We start from the raw sequence: 12,487 nt of genomic DNA on the forward strand, positions 1-12,487 counted from the left end.
CTGGTATTTATCTAGATATGTGCGTGGTTGAGTAAAACAACTTGCTCTCTGACTCCATTCTGGTGTGTGTCCCAGGCAGTGACTCTGCATCTCACCCATCTTCCCCTAACATCCTGCAGCCCCAGGTAAAACAAACTTCCAGAAGCAGGCGGTGGCTGTATCAGTCCCACATGGAGAGCCCTTCATCCAGGGTACCAGACAATGAAAACATAGATTTGAAAAATAAAAATAATATTATGCAAAAATTAAGTATGGAAGGAAGGATTTTAACTGAGACAAAGTGTTCTCAATGAAAGGCACAAACATCAGTCACTCACAGCTGAATGATTTCAAGTTGATCGGAAGCTGGATGGAGTGACAGCCCAGAAAGTTTCACATTAAGTCAATTAAATTCCATTATTCTTTAGATTTTAAAAACTAATTAAATTAATTTCATGTGACTGTGAAATGAGCTGAAATGACTGCCAAAAACTGTTCTTGTGACAGGCTACAGAGGCAGCATTAGTCAGTAATTATGGCACCAGGCTGGTACTCAGGAGAGTTTTGTGTCTTATCTGCCCAGCTCTGCATGGTGATAAGAGGACTCTTCAATTTCCACAAAGTGGTACTGGGGACAAGTACTCAGTTTGCATGGTGGGGAGGAATCACCATAACTGGATCATCTCTTACTGCATCCCAGCAATACTCCTCAAACCTGATCAGTGGTTTCCTGGGCATATTTGTAGGTAGATGATGTAGAGCCTGCTGAGTTGCTTCCTTTCAGATATCATGAATGTCTTGCCATGGAAAGGAACATGCCTTTCAGACAAGATTTCATATGCATTCAGGTATGTCTGTTTGCATGTGTCTACCAAATTTCCATCATGGTAGAACCGTGGATGCAAGGAAAGGCAGTGTGAGATCATCTTGTGGGCTAACCACAGTCTTACTTCAGTTTTGGATCATTCAGATAGAACTGGTTGTGCTGAGCCGTGTTGTTTGGGGCAGGAAACACCCAGCAAGGAATTGTGGGCTGGTTGCTATCTGCATACATTTCTTTTTATCTTTATTTAATGTATTGCCCTTCTCCTTTCCTGACCTATTCTTTGCATTTAGGTTGCTATTTCTTTCCTAGGTAGTCACTGGACATGTCACCAGGTACATCTCTGCAGTGCTAGAAGAAGCCACTACAGTGGCTGTCGACTGTGCTCTGTAACCCCCTCCCTTCCGTCTGCAGGGCTGGCTGCTCAAATGCTGATGTGCTGTGCAAGGGATTCATCTGCCTTTAGCTTCTGACATTGTGAGTTAATCATCAGAGTGCAAGCACATCACCTCAGGCTCTCTGTATAGCTAATGGAGAGAAATAGACACCTCCAGAAGGCAACTCATCTCATTCATCTTAGGCATCCTCTACGGGAAGATGAAATGAGCTGCCTTTTGGAGGTGCTCATTTCTCTCCACCGAGTCAGAAGGGTGCCCAGGGTGACTCGCTTCGATAAAGATGATTAACGTTTAGATATGTACAGTGAAGTTAAATGAATCTCACTTCTTTTGTGTAATTCTGGTAGCAATGACCTAGTGGATGGAGATTGAGAACCTCTTGAGACTTTTCTGCATATCCTGTAAAATCCTAGCTGGGGGCAAATCTGAGCTGTTTTGCAGTTTTCTAGCAAATAAAAGCAGTGCTGCTCAGTCAGGTTAATCCCAGGGCAGCAGGATGATGCTAATTTAGGAGGGAATAGAAAAATGTTGTTCAAGCACGTTCCAGAAGTGGAATTTTGTATGGGTAGGTGGCTGTTCCCACCCACTTGTCCATCTCTACACGGTGGCAGGTTGCTCAGAAACAGGTGTCTACAGAACCACTCCTGCCTGTGCTAAAACAGATTCTTGTTCAGCACTAGAGTGACTGAAAACTCATTTTAAGGGCTCTTGCAGCTCTCTCTCTGAAGCACCTTGTACTGGCTATGATGAGATGCTGTAACAGAGACTCACCAGACACACCACAGTCCTTTTTAGTTCTTTTCTCAAAGCTGCCTCTTTCTGAGCTCTGCGTGACACCGTTACTTTCCTAAGGAGATAATTCCCTATGAAAAAGTGATGTTGTCCTGTCAGTACCCAGTAATGCACTGCATTGCAATTACTCCTCATAAGCAAACTAACAAAACAGCACCCTCATTTTGTTTGGATTAGCTTCTGTAGTTAACAGTTGACAGATGATACCAAAAATACTAGTGTAAATAATGTGTGTTTTTATGTTTGAGCTTCTTGGAAGTATTCTCAGGCTTATGTTTTTCATGGGTGGTCCCTGGACATTAGTAGTTCTAGGACCCTGATGTATAAACAAATACTACTTCTGCAGGGAAAAGCAGAGCTGCCCTTCTAAAAAATGCTGTCCTGATAAATCTACTGAAATTCAGAACTTGGCAGGATCATACTCCTCAGCAAGGAGTTGATTGGTCATTAGTTTGCTGTTGTTCTCTGGACCTTCTTTGTCTACATGTCAGTACTGCAACCTCAGACACCCTGGAGCTGTGATGTGCTGCTTGGTGCTGTCAGCACTGCCTTGCTTCAAACAGCAGCTGCAGTGTCAGCTGAGCAGCAAAGGCCCATCTGGGAGCACGTCCCAAAGGACAGACACCCAACCCACCCACATCCAGCAGACAAAGTGTTAATGTCTGTGGCATGCTACCGGCACAGCGCCTTCTGGCTCTGGCAAAGTCTGTTTGTGACTTGTTTATTTGTGCAGTGCTCAAAATAATCATCTATTATCTTATGTGTGTGCCTTACTTGGGGTGTGTTCTTTCCATCTCTCTCAGTGACACTGGTGTTTGGCAAATGTCCCCCTTACTCCGTCATTCTCCCTTGGTTATTTTGCAGGCATATTTAGGAGGATGCTGTCTTGTAGCACCTCCCCAACCTCATTCTTGCACAGGCAGTTCATTTACTGCTCACAGCTTGTATGGGATCTGCTTTGTTTGATGCTTTAGAGACGTCTCAATATAATATATCCCAACCCATGCTCCACCAAGGCTGACGTTTGTCACAGGCAGTTGACTCCATAAGAGCCAGTCTGTTGTGCTCTACTGCATACAAGCTTCAACTCCTCTGAATCTCACCTTCTGAGATGTGGGTCTGCCACACCCCTCCTCAGCCCAGCTTCCCTGGGGCAATGGTGCTGCAGTGCCTTTTTTGCCAGGCACTGTGCGGTGCCTGAGGACCCCTCTTCTTTCACAGGGCAGAGGGCTCAGATGACCCAAAGATGCTGTGAGAAGATGGTGCATGTTGACTGAAGAAGTTGTGTTCACTTCTGTTGGCTATTTTAGAGGGTTTCCTAGAAGAGATGGGATGTTAGTGAACCATAATATAAGTTTTCCTGGCATATATATTTGGAAGAAGATGTAAAAATAAAGTAAATGTGCTTAAGGGGCTTCAAAACTCCATAAAATGTACCTCTAGTTTTGATTTTCAATGGTATACTCACTATTGGTAAAGGAGGTGTTGTGGGGCTCCTGTCTGGACTTGATAAAAGACCCCAGTGTTGATTAAACTGTGATCAAACAGAAACCAGAGTACTCTTGACAGAGGACTAAGTACTTCTTGTTTAGATGGCACCTAAAATTAATTCTTGGTTAGTTTTTTTTACTCACAATAAGGTGAACAGAACAGGATGTCTCCTACAAACCCTTTGCCTTATGATGAGTATCCAGTCAATATTTAAACTCCAAGTTTGTTAAGAATTCATTCAAATTTCTTATCATAGTTATTTAATTGTTTTGTATGAATGGGAAGAGTCCAGTACAGCAGTCAGTATATCTGAGCACACTCAGGGTTTCTCTGCTGAAACAGGAGTGTACTGAAGTATGCAATTTAGTCCCTTCTTGTACAGTGATTGGATGATTTCCCCTGCTTTTATTTTTCTGTAATTTAGTGTTATTCTGACAAACCACAAAGAAATGCACATAAATCATTTTCATATTTCTAGATAAGAAATAACCAAAGCAGTATCTTAAAACTTGGAAGTCTGTATCTTCTCAGCTTAATAAAAAACATTTGTGGAGACATCAGGCAAATAATAGTGTTCTGATTTAAAACATGAACACATAGAAATTACACAGAAAAGAAAAAATGTGGTTGAAATTGTAAAAAGCAAAATCAGTTTCACACTGAGCATTCAAAGCAGCTCATGTTTAAAGTTGTTTGAAGGCAGTAGCCATTGTTGATAAAATCCTTATGAATAAAGACATTGTGTTACTCTTTTCCCAGAGAACTTCCCCAGACTTTGACTTATCCTACAGCAGTTCTTTAATGATATCTATCCCACTTCCTGGAGGTGTGCCTGTGATGCCTATAAATTTTATGACAGTGTGTTTTTGCGTTGCTGCTGTAACTTTAACTGTTAGCTGGGGATGTTGTGTGGTTCTTAGCCTGACTGTAATGGGGATGGACCACTGACTTGGGATGCAGCTTGAAAACACTGCCATTGCTCATATCAAAGGATTAACTGGTGATGTTGATGGGTGATACATAGAGGAAGGGATAATATGTTCTTTTAATAGGGATGTACCTCACTATGTGTTTAGGAGATGAAATGAAGGTGACACTCAATGGCTACAATTTTGTTTGAGTCTGACATTTGATACAGTTGCCTGTATTTGGTTAATTAAAAGTCTTTTCAAGCACTTTCATGGCAAGAGTTTTAGCTGCACCCAAAGCCTGCTGAAATTGATAAGAAAACTTGCTTAGTTTATGGGGTCATGGATCACATGCTTGGAACAAGTTATGCAGAGATCATTTCTGCTCAGACATCCTATGTTCCATTCCTGCCCTTTCTGTGACAAATGCTTAAATAACATTTCACATTACCTAAAACACAGCAAAGGTGGCAATGCCTAGTAAGAGGGTCACTAAATTGCAGGATTTTATCACCAACAATTGAAGATATATTAGGATCTAACAGTGCAGGAAAATTTATGGGTCAAGGAGGCATACAGAGTTTTTGAAAACATGTTCTAATGTTTTAGACCAGTGGCTGCAAGTAATCAAGCAATTAAATCCTTCCCATACGTCCAGCTGTGGCTGGTCGAATAAGTATTCCCACCGCCATCAGATAATGCAAGAAGTTACTTACACGCTGTGATTCTGCTGTTCCTCTTGATAGCACTGCCCCTCACCCCAAGCTGAGCTGACACTCTTCTCTATAAACTTTCTGGCGTGACAGACCCCAGCCTAGGTACGTCACTGTTAGGAATGGGGCTTTTCATGGATCGTGCGTTTCTCAAGCACGCGTGGAGCGTTTGCTTTGCACTGTGTTTGTTGCTGATGGTTGCCTGATTATCTGCATGGGCTACCAGGTGCATCCCAGCTGCTGAGGGTGGTTGCTCAGTCAAAATCCCTGACAAGTTGACAGCTTTGCTTCCTTCTCATGGCAGTCATGTGGTCAGTCTGTTTTACTCACAGCTATGGCTGGGGAATACAGGGAGTGTGTATGCAGGGCCATGCTAACTCTGGTGCTTTGCTTGTACACACAGAAATAGTGAATGGGCAATGGGTCAGCCCTGTTCAGTAAGGGGGCCATGGTCCTGGAGCTACAAAAGCATCTGAAGATGGTTCCCTCTGGAATCCCAGATTGCTCAGAAACAACTTTATATGCCACTGTCTATGCCATTTATACCTTTTAGATGCCCTTTCTAGGTCCTATTGTCCACCTGTGTGTGTGTGCACTTGTGAGTATTCAATACAGCACACAGGTAAGGGACACAGCCCAGGCATCCTTGTCACAAGGGACACTGTGGCATCAGAGAGGGAGAAGCAGAAGTTTGTTTTCTCTGTAACACCAGCACAGGCTCAAATCAAATGGGATGGGTAGAACATTTCTGCATGTAATTCTGGAGATATTTCACACTCCATCACTACCAAGCAGTGTTCTCTTTTCCTAGTCTGCATTCCTTTAGGCTCATCTCATTTAGCATGTGATTATTTAGAGGAAGCAGGTGGAGAATTCCCAGTGAGAGGAATAACATAGATGGAAATGAACTTGTCTGTACAATCAGGCTAGCCTGTTTTAAGAGAATTCAAGCATGGAAATTCCAGATACCTGACTCTTCATGCTCCTTGCATCTTCTACATAATTTAGTTGCTCCCTCCCCAACACTCCATCTATCTACAGTAATGACAGAATATTATTAATCGGTCTGGCAGTATAGTGAACAGTATTTAAAACTGACTGTACAGTGTCCATTACATTTTAATTTCCTACATTATTAGATCTGTTTATCCCAATTGCCTGGAATCTTACGCTAGTCTGCTCCTTCTAGAACCTAAAACCTCCTCTCATTTCATTTTAGTTCACACACTTCTGGTGGAAAAAAATAGCAGGGATTCTGTTTACTGACAGAAGCACTGTAAGAAAAGCAAGATTTGTTTGGCACCTCTTTCGCTAAAGTGTTGCCCTGTACATCCTTTGGGAGAAGCACTGCTCAGGCAAAGGTGAGCCATGGACAGGAACCCAGGTGCTATTTAAAACCATAGATGTCTTTCTCTGAATCTTTTCCCTCTGAAAGCCAAATGGAGGACTGACTCAGACTGCTATCGTCCTGCAGCACATTTCCATAATGGATCTAGATGCACAGTAGCACAACCTGACATTTCATTATTTTTAATAGTGCTGTTGCTGGAAGGAGCTGCTGATGTGAGTACACTCCAGCAGCAGACGGAGGTATTAATGGGGAATCACAGCAGCAAGTGCTGAAAGATGTGTGGCTGGGAGAAAAGGCAGTGCTCCTGACAGGATACAGTACACAGAGTAAGATTCAATTACACAATATTTATATGCCCATACTTTCTGTTTCAGTGGTGTGTAGCTACAAAGAAGGGAGAAAAAGCCTCCTGTATGAACAATGCTTGACCAAGAAGAGAAAGGACCAGCCCTGTGTGTTTGGTTGTGTGCTGCAGCCTGAAGTTGCTCCTGCTGTGCCAACTGCTGTTGTCAGCTTTTGCAAGTGAAGGGACCATGTCATTCATTTTACAGAGCAACTGTTTTCTGGATTTATATGATCTCTGTTCTCCTTCCCACTCTAAGCTTTGCTGCCCTGCCCCAGCTGGAAGGAGGAACAGCTCTGCCTCTCTCCCTGCAGTGGCTGCAGGCACCCATGGGGTTCCAGCTCAGTCTTGGCCAGAGAGAGGATGGGCTGAGTGAACAGCACTGGGAACACTGCTGGGTACAACAGGAGAACATGCTGGATGTGACAGGTACCAGTGCAGGCGCCTGGCACAAATCACAGATGAAGCCCCAAGGGATGGCTGGGTTTTGCAGGTGATTGAGATGGAGTTACCTGGGAAGTGATTGAAATTCACAGGTAAATGAAAGGGGAATTCTGGGGACTTTTTGGGAGCACAGCCTTGTAAGCCCTACAGCACCTCAGTCACACCATCAGTAAGTGCATCTAAAGCTGAGCTTGCCTACATCAACTCTATCAGAAATACTAGATTTGGGTATGAATGTTGCAATATGGGGACTCATGGGGAGGAGGAAATTCAGGCAGGGTTGTCCATCTAGGAGGAGATAGAAGTTTTCCCCAGTCCTGGAAAACAGAACTGATGCAGACATCTCCCAGAGAGGGTGAGATGTACCTGGCAGAGAGCTGGGAAACCCCTAGCAGTAGGAGCTTGTGATGACCTTATGATCAGCATATCCATGTCCCACTATGAGACATCACAGGTCAGGGAGGAATACTGAGACTTAGGAAGGGTTTTATTCCATCCAAACACAAAGGGGGGGATTTTCAGATCCCAGAAGCAGCACTGTAGAGCTACTCCTTACTGTAAAGTCTTCATCACTTCTTTTCTCTGAGGGTCCAAAAATGTATTCCCCAGCTGTACGTTGTTCCGTCACAGTGGTGTGAAGGAAAGGCATCTGGATGACAACCAACATGGCTCAGCTGAGTTCTCTGGGACCCACAGGAGAGTGTGGAGCACCAGAAAAAAACATGGAAAATAGAATATGTCCTCCCTTCTGAAAAATGTGTTCCTACATCAAAGCTTTGTCATTATTTGGTGAACAACAAAAATGTTGTTACCAACAAAGTGCCTTAAGCAGATGAAATTTTGCTATAGTTACCACATTTTCAGTGGTGACCAATTATAACAGGGAAAAATTATCCAGAAAAATCCTGACACCTCATTTCTGAAATATATTTTAAATACTTCCAATACATTTTAAATACTTCTAAATGCTTTGCATTTTCCTTTTACTGTCCTCTTTGAATGCAGTCAGGTAATCCCTCAGCAAACTCATAACTTGACCCTCTGCTAACACCACTTACTGATTCCAATATTGAGTTTTTATAGAAACATGAAAAGCAGTTGAGAAAATTTGGATAAATATTTAGGAGGATTTTTTTAAAACCCAACTCTTGCTAATGCCTTTCTCATATTTAGGTGCCACCTGAGATAGACAAGTAGAAATGTCAAAACCGCTGGAATGGATTACATTACAGAAAGTTCAGTGCACTGCAAGGAAATTAGGAATATTTAATGAGACTAAATTCCTCTGAGAAAGAACAAGATGGGTTGTATGAACAACCCAATCTGTTTGTCACAGGTAAGCAAGTCATGAATAACAAATGGACTCTAATTTAGGAATGTAAATAGGGAGATGCCTGATTTGAGGCACCTGGGTCTAAATATTTTAGGCATCATTATATGAAAAAAACAGGCAATTTTGTACGGTTGTCTGGGCTCATAATGGGCCCTGGCTAAATCTAGTTTCCAATAGCAAGGCTTCAGGGGAGGCTTAATGATGCTGCAAATAGCAGCGCACAAAGCACAGTAACCAGTTACTTCCTTTTAAGTTACAGCAGCATTGTAAACAACTGTCCCGCCCCCCCCCCTCCCCCCGCCTCAATCCCACACATACACACTTCTGCTCTTTGTTCAGGTTTTTGTTGTAGAAACACCAGTTTAGGTTATCTGACTGATCAGCTCAGACTTCCTGTGTCCTGGGTGTTTGTGTGGAGCCAAATGACCCTCACCATGTCCTCTGGATGCCGTGTCCTGCATGGAGAGCAACAAGACTGCCTTGCTGGGGTGCTGCCTCGTGGTGTCAAAGCTCAGGGGAATGGATGGCAGCATCTGGGGTACAAACCTGAAAACTGTTTGTAAAATAAAACAAGTCTCTCCTCATCTTCTCTGTTGCTGACAAAGGTATTGCAAACCCAAGTTTATCTTCTCTCCTTGCTCAGCCAGATAGGAACAATAGGGAGAACAGCTTTAGCCTTCTTTCTAGAAAAGTGGTGAACAAATTACTCCTTACATCGTGGGTAAAGGTGTTTCCCACTGTGGTGTGGTGCATCTTAAAGGCAAAGCTTGAAGTGGAGTAAGTCCTTGGGGGAGAGCAAAGCAGAACATTTCAGGGGCTGTTGCACAGCAGAGGAAGAAGTGAGTGTGACTTCGCCATTGTCTTTGGCCACTCTGACACTAATGCAGATGTGCTCAATCTTCAGATCCACCCATAGATGTTTCACATTGCATGCCTAAAAGGAGCTGTTGTCAGAGAAAAGCAACTCTCAAGAACAAATAACAGAGGGAAAACAGTGTTCTTGGCTGGTGTTTTCAGGCCAAGAAGCAGTCTAAAGGAGGTCTGTACATACACACCTATCACAGTCATCAAAAAAGTAGAAATAATCCCCTCACACCATGACTTCTTAGCTACTTGGAGTTCAGGTTTCATTTTCTTCCCTGAATATATTTTTTATTATTCCCAGTATTTGTTCATTTCATACATTGTGTAAACAAGCACAGCTGATGAATAAATAAGTTGGAGAGTTAGCATGGATAATTTTCTCTAGCATTACTGATGGAGTTCTGAATCTCTTTCACTTGCATGTGGGAACACGGTTGTAAATTATTTTCACCACATACATTTCAGCTCTGTTGTTGTGGCACAAAACATTCCTCAAGGAAACGGGAAACAAGTGAAAAACCCACTCAGCCAAATCAGCTTTTCCTTCTCCTTGCTTTAACATGATGATTTGGTTGGAAAGATTGGCAGAAGGTGAATCACAAGTAACTAAATTGCAGAGCAGTTTGGTGATCACAAGATACATGCAGAACAGTAATTAATTTAAAATTATATTTAGATGGATCAAAATGTAGAGATCATAGTAGAGCTCCTATGCTGCAAGGGAAAAAAAGGAGTTTAGAAACAGGTCATCATATCCATGGCAACATAGGAGGGAACTTTTCAACAAAGAAAGTAGCTGCTTGTCTAGCTGTTACTGCCTCATGAACAACAGGTACAGCTCTTCTGGGGCCGGGTGAGTAGTGGGTGAAGATGCTGTTTTGGGAGGACCTTGATCCCCCTGATGTGCTGAGTCAGTCCTTAGGAAGCAAAAAAGGAAGGGGAGCACCACAAATGATGAGCAGCACCCAAGCCCACCTTGCCTGGCTCCCCCCTGCACGCTAGGGCAGGTGAGGGTCTCCCATCCCATTTTCACAGAGGAAGTGGAGCTGACAAAGCTGGTGGGCAGGGAGTGTCCTCACTCAGGAGGAGCCCAAGCCATGGATCTTCACACTACACTGAACTTGGCACTGCCCATGGAGAAACAGCTCTGGGACTGTGTTTTCATGCTGGCAGAGCCATGTATATATAGAATACCTGTTTGAGTGCAGCATGAGCAAAATTGGAATCCACTTCTTTTTTATCCTCTGAGTAATTTCCTTTATTTTAGAATTGACTTTCAAAATTTACCCACAACCAACTCTTTTACCTAGCACAGTTAAGGACACAAATCTCTCTGTATTAACTGATGCACCTACCTACCTACCTACTAATAAGTAGTTGGAGATATAAACAGCCTTAGTAGCATCACTGTTAGGTGCCTAGCAGGAGAGTTTGCTTTAAAAGCAGTATTAGTGTTTTACCAATGTGTACATGATAGTCAGAAGAAAAACGTTTATTAGAATGTATGTAGTGATTAATACTTACTAGTGTCTCTATTTATTTATTTGTTTGTCTGTACTTAAGCAGGATCCTCACTTGCCTTTGCCTTAATGTGATTCTGCAAAGGTACTGTTGATAATTTAACAGTCAGTGTTGTAATGAAACAGACATCTTTCCTATAAATTTATTTCTAGATCTCACCCCTGAAATAAAGTGGTCAAGGCACAAGTCTGGAGGGATAGGAAGGAATTGTCACTCATGTGAACCATTTTTGGCTTTCTTCTTCATGCCACTCTGTCATCAACTCTGAAATTTCCATGTATGCTTTCAGCAGACTCTGGGTGGCTTCCAGGTGCTTGTTGCTTCTGCTTGTTTGCTCAGATACAATTTGCTGTTTGCTGGCTCTATCATGTTTACAGGACCTCAACAAGGTCCTCTCATTTTGTGTGTCTTCATGATCATTTTGTTCAGAAGACAGGTCCACCTAATAATGGAATTTCTTGCCTTCCATCCTTCATTTTACTTAAAAATCACTGTCAGTTGCCAGTGCAGCCATTTCAGCTCCATGCTGTGCATCAAGCTTTCCTCTGTAAAACCCAAGATGAGCTCCTTGAGATCAGGAACTTGGCCAGAACATGGCCTTCATCATTGATAAACGACATGAATATGACAAACTCCAGGACTTCACCTACTCAAGCAGCAATACCTAAATTCCAGCACTATTCTGCTCCCATTCACTCAGCTGTTTGCCCACAGGACAATGGGTGTCTTATCGAGCACTACATCCAGCTACAGGAAGGGAGTTGGAGGTTCAGCAAAGCCGCTACTTGAGGATCTGGTTATGCAGCCTTCTTTCCTGATGCTGTGCTGTCGGGGTGCACTTGGGTATGTGCATGAGTGGTTGACATTCTCAGCAAGTCGTAGCTCCCCAAAATTCTGCTGACTCAGCTGCCACCACAAGATCACACTGGTGTCTAGGGCTGACAAGTCTGGGAGTATGGTCAGGCAAAAATAGCTTAAGTACTTGAAGTCAGTGATAGAAGTTGTCCCACAACAATCTATTGGACACTTCCTAGGATAACCTGTGCAGTATTGCTTAGGGAATCCAAAATTTATCACAGTCATTTCCCAGTACCTAGTGCTGGAATACATAAGCATAGTATGGATGTGGATAATAAGTAAGGCTTGTTGTCTGACAGTCAGCATGGATAAGAGAAAGCTGCTTTGCATTGGCAGTGTTACAGCTGTATCTCTGGAGTGAGATAAATAACTCACAGCTTGTAGCAAGCTGGTAGAAGAAAGCCCAAACTTCAATTTATGTGTTTATCACTTAATAAATCTAGGTGTTTGCTATTTCTGTTTCTCAAAGACACTGATATTGATTGCTGGGAGAGATGCAATGCTATGTGAGCTTCCACCTCCTTCTGCTGGAATGCTGTCCAGGAACTACTCAAGTTTCCTCTTGCAGTGGAAAGGCTTAATCTTTGCAGCCATGTGGAAAAAATAGAAATGAAAAAAATCATAATGGGCTTATCTGAGTGGAGAAGTGTGTAATATAATAGTAATTTT

This window comes from Aphelocoma coerulescens, chromosome 3, assembly GCF_041296385.1.
Source record: "Aphelocoma coerulescens isolate FSJ_1873_10779 chromosome 3, UR_Acoe_1.0, whole genome shotgun sequence".
NCBI lineage: Eukaryota > Metazoa > Chordata > Aves > Passeriformes > Corvidae > Aphelocoma > Aphelocoma coerulescens.